Genomic DNA, 17,799 nt, shown 5'->3' with positions numbered 1-17,799 from the left:
TGAGGATATATATATTTTGGACTATGGCCTTCTTCATTTCATCCCAGAATTATTTTTTTCCCTAATTGGTTCCAATGTAATTATCTTCTGCCTGTGTTTCTGCTCTGTTTGTACACCTTGTATCATTCTTTTGCATACGCCAGTTAGGGTAAATTACTATCATCTGCGTGCTGTTTGTTCCCTTTTGGGGATCATAAATGAAGAAGATAAACAAGAGCAGATGTACCATTATTAGACACCTCTCTATGATTCAGTGTGTTGCTGTTTATCATTACTCTATGTTTACAATTATTTAGCCAGATTTCAAACCACATTACAGTGTTCACAGCCAAGCACATTTACATCAAATGAGTGTTTCTAGTAGGTTTGCATCAGAGAAAATATAAAATGTTAAGGAAAACAGCAACCTCACAAACAGCTCTCTCCTGAGTACTAAAAGTCTCTGTTCTTCAGGTGGTCCTTGAGCAAAAGGAAGTCTCATCATTTCACTTATTGATTTGTTGAAACTTTTCACTATCAGACATGTAAGAGATAGGAACATTTTAGAAGGTAATTCTTGCTTTCAGTAGTTATTAAAGAGAGTTAAAATGAAATGAGCATGGAGAAGTGAAGAATGAAAGGATTCTAGATGAATGGCCTGGTGTAGATATCCATCTTTAAAATAGTCTGTTCATTGCTAAAAGTAAGTAAGAAATTCCAACAGTGTTCATACTGGTCACAAAAGATCAAACAGGCAACACAGACAGAAAAATTACATTATAATCTGCAAGAACTGGAAATAAAGCACAATGCTTGGACAGTGCTTGTGAGCTACTAACTTTTCTCTGGATGAAAGTGGGAGGAGAAAAGAGAAATGTTTCGTTTAATTGAAAGTGAGAGAAAAGCCAAGCAGCTAGGAAATGTCAATAATAGGAAAAAGAAAATAAAAGAAAAAATAAAAAGAGACAAAATAGAGACATAAAGAGGCTACCATCTGAGTGTGGGGTTTTTTTGGGTTGAATTAGAAAACTGCTAGATGTCTATTTCTTTTGAGAAGGGAAATGACAGAAAAGATATCTCGCCTTTCACCAGATGGGAGAGAAAATGAAGAACAACTCAGGAAATGGGAAGCTGAAAATATTTGAATAGTCCAGGATGCAGAGGAGAAAAACAGAATATTGTTTTTCAGAAAGGACTGCAACAAAGTCCCAAAGCAGATATGAGGAGCCGTTATAGCAGCCTTCCAGTACCTAAAAAGAGCCTACAAGAAATATGGAGAGGGACTTTTTGCAAAGGCACTTCCCTGTGAGAGTGGTGAGGCACTGGCAAAAGTTGCCCAGAGAAGTTATGGATGCTCCATCCCTGGAAGTGTTCAAGGTCAGGTCAGACTAGGCTTTGAGCAACCTGGTCTAGTGGAAAGTGTCCCTGCTCATGACAGGGGGGTTGGAAATAGATAATCTTGAAGGTCCTTCCAACCCAAACCATTCTATGATTCTAGGATTACCTCAAGTGTGTTTCCATTGCTTTCCATAGAACTATGCTGCTTGTCTTTACTCAAGATTTAGGGGTTTTGCGTTCAATCATGATTTTAAGTAAAAATCTTAAGTTTAGGTTTGTCAGTTAGTTTAATTTATATAATTCTTAGAATGACTAAGGAATTGTCAGGAACTGTTCAGCTGATATTTTAAAAAATAAGTTTGCTTGATAGAATAAACTAATAATGAATAGAAGACTCACTAGACAGAGGCTTTTACTATACTGAGTTGAAAGAAAGAATATGAATTGTAGTATTGTGATTTTTCAAGTGTAAACTGAAGGTCCTCATTTATCCTAGTGTAATACTTGGAACACATGGAGTTTCATTAAGAGGACTTGACCTAGGACATTTATCTTCATCATTTCAACATTGTAGCCCACATACAAAACAGTTTGAAAAAAATAGCAGGAAACATTTGTAAAGCAATATCAACAAACTGTGACCCTTTGTGTTCCCCAGACAGCAGTCTTATAGTGGAAAGGTGGCTGTGGGATTTACAAACAAGATGAAGTCTGGCAAGGATATCAAAATGTATCCCTTTTAGGCAATTTACCTCTTCCTCTAGGCTCATAAAAGTTAAATAACAACCAGAAAATTGCTATTTGTGATAAACAAAAGAGAGCTGACTAACTTGATGCTGTAAGAGTGACCTTCCTTTTCAGTGTCTACCCCTCATATTAGGATCACTTCAGGCACAGGCTGTATAACTCCAGCTCCTGGCTCCATCTACCCCTGCTGGTTAACAGATGATATATATATATATATATATATATATGTTTATCTAACTGTAGTCTTTGAAATTGTACCACAGATTGGTATGCTAAACAGAAGTGGGTAAAGAGCCAAGGGTGTGGGCAATTCTTCTGCCTACACCCTTGTAGTTTTAACATTTGGGAAAAGTTTTTGCTCTTTGATGAAGGGAAAACAATGCATTTGTTTTGGGATGACAGCTTAAGGCTCAGTTTTTACATATGAATCTCATCTCGGCAATATTTTGGCTTCAGATATTTTAAGGAAAATTGACTTGGCTTGAAGTGGATGTTGACCTTATGAGGGATCAAGTCAGCCTTCCTGTTGTTACTTGCAGTGAGCACATATTTTCTCTGTCTCTTGATACTCAGGATTTATCTTACTACCGCTGTAATGAGAGGGGCTTGTTGGGGGTCAGTGTTGTAATTCTAACCCTATGAAAAGTAAAGTTTACTTGAAAACAGTTGACCATGTTATTCATCTTTCTTTCTGATGTTTAATGAAATTATGGAGGTTGCTTGTAGGGAAGGTGATAATGTGTTGGCAATATTTAAACTACATAGTTTCATTGGTTAGTGAGAGTTATAGATCCAATTATAGATTATTTCTGTTTACTACATAAATTAAGAGAATTTGTGTTGAAATAAGAAAGTGGAAAAGGTATGTAGAAGCTATCTAACCTCCAGTAATAGGCCTACCGATCATTTGGACTCTTGTGGGAGAGACGGTGGAAAGGCTGAAACCCTGGTGGAAATTCCTCATTGTAGCACACCATAGCACACATAAAACTACTGTGGCTTAGTAAGTGAATCATAACTTTCTAAGCCTGAATATTCCAGAAAGTAGTGCTAACTCTATGCTGTGTGCCAATAGAAAGGGATTGGAAAAATATATTTCGTCTTCAAGGGTTTAGAATATTTTCCACAGCCTCCTAGATGGCCCTAGGTTAGTGTGTTCAAAAGAAGTAACAATGTCTTTAGTTCTGCAGTTAAATAGCGATAACAGCTTGTAGCCATCCATTTGTAGAGACAGCAGAATATAGACTAATATAAACAATCTGGACTTTTTACGAATTAGAAATATTCTTTGTATCTGCTTGATGGCTATAAATATATTTTGCAGAATGTAGGCCACCTCCATTTTTCCTGGAGCAGAAATCCAGAACAGAGACCTATTAAAACAGTTCCAGGCAGTACAAAATTCCCATTTCCTCTCTGTGCAGATGAGGAAAGAAGGGGAACTGCTGAATACCAAACCTGCATAAAATTTTCCTTGTTTCTTTGATCTAAATACAGTCACTGGATCACTGGATGTCTGATCTCAGGGGCATTATTTTCATTACAAGCATTTCTCTTTGGGGAAGCAGCAAAATAAATACATACGCAAGACACAAAACACCAGAAGTTTCCACAGTGCTGAGTTTTTCCCAGGGATTGGGAATTGCCTCAGGGTGCAATAATCCTTCTGAAATCCCTAAATCCCAGGTCATTTGTTGAAGAACTGTGTCTTCTGGCCTTGCTAGTGAAGGGGGAAAAGCCTTGTGTGGTTAAGCGATCTGAGCGAAAACACAGAAAGCCAGCTAGCGCTTACCCCAAATAAAGAAAATTAGTCAGCGATTCAAGAGAATATTTTAATTTTCTGTGGAGAGACGTTCCATGACCTTTTAACTATTTCCAAAACCAAATTGTTATGTGATATGTCATTATTATAAGTGATAAACAATGTAAAACATTTGCTTTAAACAAGGTTTTGCTGGAAAACATTAGAAAAATAATAAAAAAATAGTGTAAAAATTATTTGAAAACCAGATTATTTCAAAAGCACCCATTTATTAATTCCAGCAGCTTTCTGTGTTTGAACCAGCAGTTTCCAGTAGAGCAATCTATTTCAGGGAAGAGAAAGCCCTCTTGTGAAGATTGCAGGCAGAGGCAGCTGTTTGCCTTGCTGTCACAGCTCGGAGATGAAGTGTGTGGCAGAGCCCAGCTGTTTGTCTCAAGTTGCATGAGTGAGCAAACGCCAGTGTGGCTTTGGCACCTGTACAGAGTTTATCCCTTCTGGAGCTTTGTTTGTTCTCTATTTCAAACTAAAAGCATATACAAAAATGCATAGCCTGGTTGTTCTTTAGAGGTACAGGTCATTTAGAGAAAAGTACTTAGAATAGAGGATAAAGAACAGAAGGACTGCACAAAGGAAACTGAAAGGTTCCCCAGCCACTCCCCCCTAGTTATCTCCATGGCTGGAGGAAAGAAATGGTTTTTCCTGTTCACTATCTAACTTTCTGTGGATGTTTGCCAGCTTGTCATCTTTCTGCTGGCATCTGCTTCAGTCAAACTTCTTTCCAGTCTCTTCAAGCTTTAAAATCTCTTTTCATCATTTATGCAGTTTAATCCACTCAAATTATCTACCAAGTCAGATAGGGTGGTTTGTTCTCTATCATTAGGTCAGCTTTTGCAGTTTCAATTACTTTGAAGTAATTTATACCAAGTGTCTTACATTTGAGACCTTGCTGCTTTTTTTTTTACTTCGTTTCTGTAAAGAGGTCTTTTCACTTCACTATTCACACTATCACAAGAAGACAACCATAACCAAAAGATACAGTCAATCACAGCCTGCTTCATCGTGCAGTGTCTGAAAGCAATGTTACTTTCTCTCCTTTAGCCTCAAGTAGCTATTTCTTTGAATATCTCATAAGGGTTGTACAGGACAATTCTTAGTGCCACAGTACCAGTCATGTCTACATCACTTAACAAAAATTACTTATGGTTAGCTCTTAGGCCCAGCTTTTAGCATGTGTAATGTTACAAAATTTGCTGTGAAAATTTCACAACTAAACTCTGCCAAGACCACAGCAGTACCGAGTGTACTGTGGAAAAGATCACACTCATGAGTTTCACAGAAAAGTTTGACTCCAGTTTCTCCTCAGGCCCATTGTCTTCTGCTTTTACCAATACCTGTCATGAGACTAACCTGGCTTTGCTTTTCTTCAAACATCCCTCCTCTTAAGCCTTCAGCTTTCCTGCTTCTTAACTTTCCTGCAGACAGCCATCACTCCTCCTACTTGTCAGTGTTATGTTTATTATCTGCCTGTCAACATGCGAAAGTGCTTGAGACTTAGCAAGTTATGAGGCTTTCTTCCCATCACATATCAATCAAGAGAGTTATGTTTACTGGAAAATGTCAGTGGAAAGAGTACTGAGCTAGACAGTGGCCTGTGAATTACTTAAATTTAAGAACTGGTTTTCTAAAAAATATCCATTTTCAACCAGTTTCTCCCCATGGGGAAGAAGAAATCCAGACTTTGCTGTTTGCTTTGTTACACAAACCAGAAGTACTGTATATATATATATTCAGTATTTTACAATGCACAATTCAGAAATTTTTTTGAAGGAGGATAGGAACTAGCAACAGATGGACATTGAGAACCTTGTTTATTTGGGATAAACAAGAACATTATTATGATAACATTTTTTATCACTGTCATCACCAAAAGGAAGAGTTCCTTTTACATTATGCAAAAAGCACTCCAAGTGTGTTTCTTGCTATTCTGCCACTTAGTGGGTATAGAATCAGGGAAAAAAATACAGACTGAAAAGAAAGAAACATAGAGGTGATGCCTAACGACTAGGGGACAAACACTTGTAACTAGAACAGTGTTGTGAATACAGATTATTTCACTGATACTTATTGGATTTGTGCCCTCTTTTTTCTAGAGCTGTTAAAGGGGTGCATTTCACATCTGTGTCTCCACAAAAGCAGTTCAGCAGGCTTGGTTCATTGCTCAATTTAAATGACCTCATCAAATTTCTGGTTTTGAATTCCATTAAAAATTTTACAATTTTAGGAGATATTATTTTTTTTAAGAAATATTACCTTGTTTTTTAAATAATTAAGAAAAATGAAAAGCTTAAATTCTTCATTCGTTTCTTCTGTTTAACACTGAGATGTTTTGGTCTTCTTTTTTGGCTCCGTTCTTTATCCCTAGTCATACCACGAGGAAAGAAAAAAAAATTAGAAAGTTTGATTAAAAGAAGCTCATGGAATTTCCCTTTTCCCTAGACCTTTTTCTGTGAAATTTATGATAAGGAAGAGTGATCCAGTCCTTTTATCAGCTGCCTTTTCTGGATGTGGAGAAGGGCAGGTCACATCTGGAAGAGCATAGTAATTTTAAATCTGTAAATCTCAAACACCATGGAAAGCTTTTCACTCTATGAGGTTAAACATGCTTGAAGAGCAAAACTCTCAGCTGATGGCAGAAATCCTTAATCTACATGGATTGGTGAAACAACTAACTTCATTATCTGCTTTCTATGCATCCCACCATTCAGCTCTTCCACATGTGGTTAGTTAATGTATCATCAGCCTTTCATGTTTCTTGAGTGACAGGTTAAGAAAGACTGACTAGGTTCTGGATTTTGACTTTGCAGCTATTCCAGTAGCCTTCATCTTCCAGTTAATTTTTTAAAACTAATTTACAAGTAACTTTCACAAAGAAGATATATTACAGGCGTTTTTCCTGGCTGTGCTGAGATGGTATCAGAATGCACAATAATAAGCATGGGCTGTATTCTGGCTAGATACATTATGTTTATAATTATTATTGCTTAGTTTTGGTTGATTAGCATTTTAATACGAGCACACAGCATTTCCCCGGATTGGATTTGCAATCGATTGCTAAGTACTGGTCTAGAATTAGAAGATTTACTTGCTCACTTCAGTCTGTTATTAGAGTGATATGTTTTGCTGATGGGGCTATGCTGGAAGGAGGCCTAGGATTTATATAGGTAAAATGTCCTTTTGCTAGTTTAGGTTTTACATTTTCTTTAAACAAAAGCAAAATCTATGGCAGAAAAAAAAAGAAAAGTGTTTTTCTTTATTTTATATGGTTTGGCTTCTGTATCTACCCTAGTAAGTTGTTTTTTTTCCAGTTCCTGGAGTATCACAAGCATTCATACTGGTGGAGGCAGACGGTAGACTTGTCTGTAATCTTGTCTGATCTTATTCCCACAGATTACAGGACACATTGTCACACCTGCTTTAAAAGCCATCTGGGCACAATGTCTCTCTAATAACCTGGGAATCGTCTATGGGATGGCTTTATTACAAGGTAAAAGAAGTTAAAATTTTCATTTAGGCCCACAAGAAGTGTATTTTTTAGTAACACCAGGATAGACTGACTCAGTTTTTTGCTGAGATGTTACATAGAAGCACCCTCGCAACTCAGTTTCTCTAAACATAACCTCTCTTGCCACAAAGCTCTGCAACCCCCTCCCACCCAAGCCCTTCAATTTTACTTTGATGCAATTAGAGCTGATTTGACCATGACTTTATAGTGTCTAGACAATCCCATGCTCATATAAACGCTCCAACACTTCACATCACTGCTTGTATTGTCTTACCTTTATTCAAGTTTTGGCAAACAAATACTACCCCAGAGCACTTTATGGATCAGATTTCATCATTATGTCTGGTTAGGGGTCTAAGTCAAGCAAGCTTTACCTGGGATAGCAGCTGTTATCCTGCTTGGGTCAAGTAGGCTATGATTTCCTATCTACCTTAAGTTAAACAATGTGGGTTGAGTCAAGACTGTAAGATGGGTGAGCACAAGGTCTACATAAGGATCTGTAATGCACCTAGAGATATAATCTTAGATCAGCATCAGTTTAATTGTGTGAATAAAGACCGGCCACTTCATTACTCTTTGCAGAGACCTAACTGACTTAAGTTTAGCATGAGGTAGCTAGCAATATATATATATATACATATATATAGTTTTCTCTTACTTGAATTCAAATTTAATTTTGAACTAAATTCATCCCCTATTTCTTATTCTTGTCAATGTTTGTTTTCTTTGTGGGGAGGGAAGGGGAGATTTAGTTAGCTGAATGCAGTGGTGCCATTTCTGAAAATAAGGATGGATGACTTTCGAAAAGATTGCCAACAATAACTAGATCAGAGACAGTTCACCCTCTTCTTCTTACAAGTGATTTATGAGACAGAAGACTGTATTTAATGAGGTCAGACAGCCCTGAAGAGCACAGTTAAGCAAAATAAGCATAAAAAAGGGGAAATCTCAAGGAAACACAGAAAGAGAAACTAAAAAGCCCTGGTGGAAGAAATGAGCCTCCAGAAAAAATGTATCTAATTCATCTTTTTGATTTTTCACAATTTCAGTTTCATTTGCCCAGTGTTCCATACTAAAAACTGTATACATGACTGTATTAAGACTGTGCATGAATGTTACACCATTTAAGACTGTAGTAAAAAATAAGTTGCATTATTTTTATATTATGAAAATAGAAGTCTTGTTTCTGTTTTGATTTCATATATGCAATTTGAAATGTTTACATTTTTTAGTTTTTCCAGTTTGCATTTGCCACTTTCGTAATGAAAATGTTAAATAATTGTTTGCTGATTCCAACATTAAAAAAAAGTAAAATCATAAAAGGCAAAGGTTAGCATTACAATATTTTTCCTTTTTAAATAATTCTAAACCAAAAAGCTTACTCTGCCCTCCACCTTTGAACTTGTATTTCTCTTTGAAGTCCCTCTTAAGCAGCTACTAAAATAAAAACCAAATATCCTCCACAAATATACCAATAATGCAAAAAAATAAAATTGCTCAGCAGTGTATCCATCTGTAAGATCTGAGGAAGCTAAACTTACTTTTTACCAGTTTGTAAAGGTAGAAAATGTGTAGACCCTCTTTTTCCATTTCCTGATGATTTGGCTGCTAGACTTCTGAAGCACAAAGCTCACTTAAAGTAAGACATAGACAGAAAAGTGCTTTCTAAGGCTAAAGGCAGAGAGAGAGAAAAAACTTTTTCAAAAACTCAAAGTTTTTTGGTTTTGTTTTTTTCAGATTAAATATTTTCCTTTCGTTATGTTCTTCAGTGGATCTGATTGTTTTTATTTGTACATTATATAGACTAATTAGGGAAAACAACCTTCTGACCCTGAGAAATCCCCAAATCCTTTCTTATTTCCCAGTATCTTTTATTATGAAAGCTTTCCAGGTCTAGAACTGTCTCCTTTCATTAGCATTTTCCAAAGCATTGAAGAGTTTTATCTTTTTGTCACTATATTTACAAACCGACTCATATTCTGTTATCTCATTTCCTCTGTTACTTGACCACCTCTTGAATTTATTTTTTTTTCTGTCCTATTGATTATGGGATTCAATTTTTCATAGTTTAGAGTTCATTGTTAATTTATACAAATGATACCCATTTTTCAGGGAGACCTTCTTAGAAAACCCTATTTATTCATTTATTTATTTGTTTGTTTGTTTGTTTATTTATTTATTTATTTTTAAGTTGGAATTACTAAATCAAAATCAAGAAGGACTCTGATATAAATTGTCTAGGACCTCACACAGTTTTTTGGTCAGATGTTTTCTGTGTATACTACGGATGCGTGTCAGTTTTACACTGGTGTCCTACATATCAACACATTGGGAAAATCCCAGTTTGTTTCCTAGTAACAAAGGCAGATAGACAACATATTGAAGGGATGTCTGTGCTGTTCAGCAAAAATAGTGCGTAACTGAAATGGAACATATTCCTCGATCAGAGGCCATATGGTGGTGTTACCCTGGCACCCTGCCTGACTTACTGAGTCATGCTGGGAGACAAAGACCACAGCTGACACAGGCGGTAGTTAGTACAGTTCCAAACTGTAGATGAGGAAGGTTGCTCATTACGACACTGTCCCACACAATAGTAGGCAGCTGGGCATCCTCTGTTTCTGTCTCTACAGAAGAAAAATGAGCACATGATCTAAGGTGACACTAATGCAGTGAACATCATGTGATGGGGTTGAGTCAGTTTTAGTCTTCATAGGGTACAAAGAAGGGAAGATGCGTGGACAGACTCCATAGCACGTGTATAGCAAAGTCAATGGTGAGTGCACTACGCTGATGTGTGATCAGGACTTTGGGCTGCTGCTGTGACTAAGCTAGTAGATATTCAGCTAGGGAGGGCTAAATGGCTTTTAGTGTACTCAATCTGCATGGTGTGGTCATAATACTAAAGCTACATCATTAGTGGCCTGTCCACTGTGTAAATGTGCCATTGGTGTTCGCTCAGACTTAGAACCATAGAATTACAAAATAGTTAAGAGTTGGGAAACCTCAAAGATCATCCAGTTCCAACCCAATGGCATGGACTTGGACACTTTCCATTAGCCCAGGTTGCTCAAAGCCCTATCCAACCTGTCTTTGAACACTGTCAGGGATGGGGCAGCCACATCTTCTCTGGGCAACCTGTTCCAGTGACTTACCACTCTCATAGTGAAGAACTTCTTCCTTATATCTAATCTAAATCTATCATCTTTCAGTTTAAGGCCATTACCCCTTGTTTTATCAATACCTACTCTTATAAAAGTTCCTTTCCAGCTTTCTTGTGGGCCTCCTTATGTACTGGAAGGTTGCTATAAGGTCTCCCCTGAACCTTCTCTTCTCAGGCTTGCTAAACCTTGCTAAACTCCATGCTTCTTGGAGAAGAGATCATTTCTTCCCATCCTGTCAAAGCTTTATACGCAGTGAATGAACACCAATATGGAATCAGAGAAGAAGCTACAGAGCCTATTAAGAGGAACTGGGAAATACACCACTGAGGGTTCTAATCTTAGTTACACAGTTACCTCCTTGACTAACGCTGACTGCAGCGACACTACTGCTAATGCTTAAGGTTGAAGTGTCTGGCTCAAAATGGTCTCGATATACTGTTTACAATGTTTACTTTGTTTGCACACACCGCTTGTTCTATACTAAAGTCATTCTTTCACTATAGTAGCGTTATGGTGTTCCACAGAAATACCATGGGTGTCAGATGAACCTTGTCATTTTGGTAAGGTGCTGCAGATTAGCCCACCAAAGTAATTGCCCAGATTTACTCACTACAGCTGGCCAGCAGATGCATATGTAATGGTGCTTTTAATTCTTACAGCATTTGTGTCTTTCTGCGTCCAGTTAATATACTTCACATATTCTAAATCTCTTCATTGTCCAATGTTTTTCTCATGCTGTTGATATTTCTCTGCACAGAATAATTAGCATCATCTTGGTAATGCTAAATTATTTTTGGCCTCCAATATATTAGTTTCCTGGGACTTATTTCTTTTTTAAATATATGGCTTGGTAAAGTCTGTTTGAAACTAATAGTTGGTTTGTGTTTTTTTTAAGTCTGACTTACCAAAGTAACAGCTACTGATGTCATTGTTCTTGATATTTATACATAAATCACTTCTAAGTATTTCATATGATCATGGACATGGCGTATTGAGCTAATTTTAACTCTAGTACCCTCTTCCTCCATTTTTCAGTAATGGAATGAAACTTTCAGATGGAAATTAATTTTGACTGTGATGATTCAAAGGTTTACATCTGCTGACTATCTGGTGAAATGCATGTAAAAGCCAGCATTTTTCTCATGTAAAAATGCTATTTCTTTCAGAATCTGCTTCTTAAGGCTTTTTCTTCTGTGTAGATAGACTGGCAACTGGCAGGTTACTACATTCCCATAGTAGAAATCTGCCTGAGAAAGTTAAAAGTGCCAAAGACCAAAGCTTTCCTTGAAGGCTAAAGATTAAACACCTTCTTGTTTAAAATCAACATGATATCTCACAGAACACTGTGGGTGTTTGAAATAGCGTTCTTCAATTTACCGTGCTCACCTCCATGTTGCATTACAGTTTTCTATATCATTTAAAAACATATTCAAGAGAAAGTCTCAATATTATGCCATACACATTAGATGAAAGCCACCTGGTTAGTCAATACTAGGAGTTCTACAAACAGGGCTGGCCCAGCCCAGTCAAAACTTTTACGTGCTGTGGAAAGCAATAAAGTTCCTGTGGTGCATGTAAAGCATGTTAGGGAAAAAAGTCTGGGTTATTCCTGAGTCAGGAATTTGTGGGATTGCTTTTGCCCAAGGACTTGGATGCACCTGGTGGGTAATGTGAGAGGATGGGGAAGTCCGGTGTGTACCAGAAGGGGATTTGATATGGCTGAAAATTGTATGGTGTTAATTGCTATATAACACTATGTGTTATCACTTCCATGGCAACTGCATGGCCATATCAAGGGTATTGCAGTAAAAATCACCTAGATTAATAAAGAATGAACTTTGACGAAACCAGACAAGTACAGCAGTGATAGATTCAGAACTGGCTTCAACATGCAACAAACCAGCACTTTATACCATCCTTCATGTCCTGAGATGTTGCTACAACAGATGGAGCCCTGAAGTCTAAATGAACTCAACACACTTTTGTAGGGATGGTCTATAGACTAAGGATATTACGTCTGTGTGTATATATTAAAGGACAGGAAAGGTCATGTTATATTGGGAAGTACGAGAACTGGTGTGACTGGTTTCAGATGGGGTAGAGTTAATTTTTTCTTAGTAGTTGGTATAGTGCTGTGTTTTGGCTTTAGTCTGAGATGATGGTGATGATGGCTTGGCTTCACAAACAAAGATTTGGGAAGGGCTTTGTTGATAACATACTGACTTTTTAGTTGTTGCTAAGTAGCACTTACCCTGATCAAGGACTTTTCAGTCCCTCATGCTCTGCCAGTGAGGAGGGGTGCAAGAAGCCAGGAGGAAGCAGAGACTGGACACCTGACTAAACTAGCTAAAGAAGTATTCCATACCAGAGCATGTCATGCCCAGTATATAAACTAGGGGGAGTTACCCAGAAGGGACCAATATCTGTTTGGGTCTGGCTGGGTATTGGTCAGTGGGTGCTGAGCAAAACTGTACTGTGCATCAGTTGTCTTTCTTGGGTTTTATGTCTCTCTGCTATTTCCCTTTTCATTATTGCTGTTTATTATAATTATTATTATTATTGTTATTTACTTTATTTCAATTATTATATTGTTCTTATTTCAACCCACTGGTTTTACCTTTTTCCGATTCTCCTCTCCATCCTGTTGGAGGGTGGGGAGCTAGTGGCTATGTGGTACTTCATTCCTGGCTGGGATTAAACCATGGCACAATGTGGAGATTTTTGCTTTTTCTTTTGGAGTGCATATAAAATAAGCAGAAACAGGATTGGCTCTCCAACAAATTTTTCTTTTAGACAAATCCTGAGACAAAAGGTGAAATAAAACAGGAAATCAGACCTCATTAATTCTGCTTTTCATAGCATTTTTTCATCGCCTAGTTTTTAAACGTTTGTTTGGGGAGAAGAAATGGAAGTAATATGGTGAGGTCCTCAACCTTCATCTATTTCCAAGAATATCATAGTAGGACAAATACAGTATCAAAGCTTCAGGTTGCATTGTAAGTATTTTAGGAAGTTTTGAGTATGTGAAAACAGGATGTTATAAACATTACTGTTGTGCATACTCAACTGGAACAGCTATGATAGCAATAAAATAATTCTGATTAGTTTGCAAGCTTTGTAGATGAGCAAATGTGCATTGTGAAATGCACAACTGATTGTATTTAAAAATATTACATTATCAGTATGAATTATATATGATAGGAATTGAATTATGAAACTATCTCTATTTCAAGGATTTATCAAGGTATTTGAGTATAACTAAGTAGCGTTAATAATATATTGATGTCTATAAGTAAGTAGTATTTCACTACATGAAAGGTCTTGCTAGAGCTGGTCTGGAGAGAATAATCATGTCAGGATTGAAGTTGCACTTGAGAAGAGTTCACATGCATGTGTATGGCTTCGTAGGTTTATGTGGGAGTGAGACTAAGAGCCAAAGTTAGCATGCTAACATTTTCTTCCCACTATCTTGCATAAGTTGTACAGACCCATTGCTTGCTTATAATACAGGGATCCTGGAATCAACTCTGCTTTGCTTGATTCACATGAAAGACTTGGAGCTTTCTCTCTCAGGGCTGCTCGTAATTTCCCAAAAAGAAATAGAACAGTTTTATTTAACAAAAAAAGTATATGGTATTGAAACTGAATCTTAAAGTAACAAAACTCACAATATGAAATTGAAAATTGAAAATAATGATGAGAGAAGAGCTGGAAAAGGAAAATATTAGTGACTCTGACCCAACTGAGATGAAACTGAGAGAACCTTCTTTCAGCCATTTATCCTTGTGAAATAAATAAGGTTTGAGAATCCATGCATGAATCTAGTGTTTCTGAAAGTACAGTTACTTCTACTGGCTCAAGTCCAGAAAAGTGCAACTAGACACTCTGTAAAAAGTTCACACAGGTCTGCCTGTGTTTTGGCACTATCACATCGGCAGCCCCAGCTTCTCATAACCTCAAACTGCTGATCAAGCCCAGGTGAACACTCAGGACAAAATGATCATATTAATTTACAGATGTGATTCAAGAAAAGATCTGGTAAATAGAAAGTTTTCAGTTTCTGCTTTAACTAACAATAGAACACAAACAAGATACTATTAAACTTCATATGAGAGTTACATGAGAGGAGCTATTTAACATTATTTCTCTAGAACTACAGTTTAAAAAAAAAAAGGAAAAATGTCTGCAATGTAGGTCTCAGTCCTTTAAACATTAAAAACAATCAGTATATTTGGTTAATAGTAGTTTGCTTTTGCTAGAGCTATCCATAGTCTTTGAAAAAACTAAGCAATATGCTGAGTTTTGGGACTGTCATTGACAAAAAGAGCATTGTGTGATATTTTAGAAAAAATTGATAAGGCTGCACATATCTTCAAAGAAATCCATATTACTGTGGTTGTATAACTTTTTCTCTGTGTAATTACATCTCAAATCACAGATGGTTTTAGAGCAATTGCTGAATATGCTATGTTGAGAATGCTGTGTTCACACCATGGACTCCTACACATCTGGTCCTTGCTATTAGTTGTAATTTGAGTTTAAAGAGTAAAGTCAGACAAATAATTCCATGCTTTTTGTCAATTGTTCACTGTATTTCACTGGAACAATAGATTTTCCATTTGATTAACTAAAAAAAAATATATCATTAGCATCCTTGATTTTGACCTGAATCCAGAGGTTGGAAAAGCGACCCTCAAGGTGAGTTTTATTATATGTAATTCTCATTGTATACATCTATATTGAGGAAGAACGTTTGTAGAGTAATTAATTTGTCATATTTGTAACATCTTCTTTAGGATGAGGTAAATTAAGCTTCAGCCATAAGACCAGTTAGGGAAGCAACTAGCTGATCTTGAAGATGTGCTGGAGTGTCTGAGTCTGGATTTCGGGACCCCTCCTGGGCTTATGAAATGTGTCACATAGGTTATGTAACCAGACCTCAGTGCCTAATTCCCTCCTCCCCGTCCCTCCTCAATGAAATTTAAACACCAGCATTCTTTTGGCTCACTCCTGTTTTCTATAAACATGACTGGTGAGCAAGACTATATAACCACACAAATAGTCACAGTGCTTGCCAAGGAAGATGAAAACCCAAGTAGAATTCTGTCGTAAGCCAAATCTAGACCCAGGCTCACATATTCCATGAGATTGGAAGTTTGCCCCATGTCAAAACTGAGCTACTGGTCCAGGCAAAAACATAAGATTAATCAGCCCGGAGAAAGTCAATAAGTGAGAGTTATCAGAGCCTACTGAAGAGGGCATTGCAGCTGCAGTTGTAGTCTTGTAGGCTGCACAGCAGCTGTGAGGCCAGCATTGGGCAGAGCCCCAACCACTTTACATTCTTTCTGCATAGCATCTGTATGGTAATTTATCTTTATTTTGCTGTGTTTACATTTTCCTTTTGTCTGCTAGAATTTCTGGTAACAGGTGAAACCCACCCTTTGTTTTTTTCAAAATGGGAAACACAATCAATACTGCTGTGTTTTGAAAAGTAAATGTCAACCCCAAAATATGTCATGAGCTAGAATACTAGTTAGTTAGTACTAATTACTTTTTATGCGAAGATATGGAAACTAGTTGGTGGAACAAGTCATCATTTCGCAAAACCTTGGCACAGTCTGTTTCACGCTTAGCAGAAAATGACACCAATGTAATGAAATTAAAATGAATACTGAAAGCTTTCTAACAGACATACGATGAAGCAGCAGGTAGCAGAGAACGAACAAGAAGTACTGTCTCTGAGAAGTAAATTCAATTTAGATTAAATGAATGTTTCCTCTTGAATTCAAGATATTTGAAGGTGTGAAAGTCTTGTTGCAGGCTAGAAATCTGGTACTTGCCCTTATTGCCATTCACAGCATTGTTTTAAAATTATAGGGGTTTTATTTTCAGGCTGACCAGTTAGCCTTTTATCTAAAAGCAGAATATATGTATGTGTCTGTGTTCTTGTCCAGGGGAACTTGTGCTTCAAACAAGGATCTGCTGCAACTGAAGCAGGAAATCCCACTCCATTACCTTCAGTCTCCTGCAGATTTTGAAAATGTTAGAAACCTGACCTCAATATGGGACAGGCTTTCCTAGGTTTTGTATGGGGAGCAGAGCTGGAAGGAAGTTCCCAGAAGAGTGTTAAACTTTCTTCAGTGCCCAGCTGAACAAAGAGCAGAAGAGACTAAACATTTGAATATTTGCTAACTGTTCTTGTTAGCTGTGCACATGACAGAAGAATAGGAGGCATAATACCTGTATTATGTCGTATGAGCTTTGCTTTAAGATACAATGACAGGAAAAGAGCCTGGAAAAGTAAAAATTGTTTGTGAAAGAACAAAAAACATCATAATCTACTGGCTGCCGCAAGTGAAAAATTAGAAATTAACAGCACCTATTGGCTGTTCAAAGTGATGCTGTCCTATGCCCTCTTACATCTCTGTGATAAAAAAAGACCTAATTTTTATCCAAAATGGAGACTCTCTCTCAGAGAACTTCCTGAGCTGCATGTGCTTTCCCAGGCTTACTGCACGAACTTTCTGTGAGATCTTGGTCCCTCTCCAGGGACACCTGACTGACTCCAGACTCTGTAATGTGGATTGTCTTTGAAGTGAGACACTGTTTGGGCCCCTGTTACTCTGTTGGACCAATTTGGGCCCACTTCTGGGATCATTTGAGTTTGTCCTCCTATTTCTGGAGTGATTAGGCCCTCCATTCTGCGATTGGTTTGATCTCCTCTTTGGCCCCCTTCTGAGATCAGTCCAATGCACCTGATACTGAAACTACTATGAATTTACATATATATATATATGTATTCTATCATAATTGTACCTAGTTTATTCTGTCAAGAAGTTTACTTCACTAGTGACAAGATGCATATTGGGATATGATATAAACAGTATTTCATACACATTGCTTTCATTTGCTTGTGGTACTTCATGGTGTCACTATCACAACAAAGAATAGAAAAGTAGTTACAAAACACTCATCTGTAAACTGCAATAAATATATTTAATGTGATTTAACAGGAGAACTGAAGATAAAATTGTGGTACTTTTATACTACTTAAGTCCCTCTTCTAATATTTAGTCAAGACTAGTGACTAAGTGAATGTAATGAATCTTAAACCCAACAGAGAGACTATTACCCACATCGTGCAAGTACCAGCTAACTCCTCTGAAAAAAAGCCATCATGTACTGCATATTGCTAAATTGCTTGCATCTGTGTGACTCTATACTCTAATTTCTTACTAGCGTTAGTA

This window comes from Lathamus discolor, chromosome 4, assembly GCF_037157495.1.
Source record: "Lathamus discolor isolate bLatDis1 chromosome 4, bLatDis1.hap1, whole genome shotgun sequence".
In the NCBI taxonomy this organism is placed as follows: Eukaryota; Metazoa; Chordata; class Aves; order Psittaciformes; family Psittacidae; genus Lathamus; species Lathamus discolor.
Note: the sequence above shows the minus strand (reverse complement) of the source record.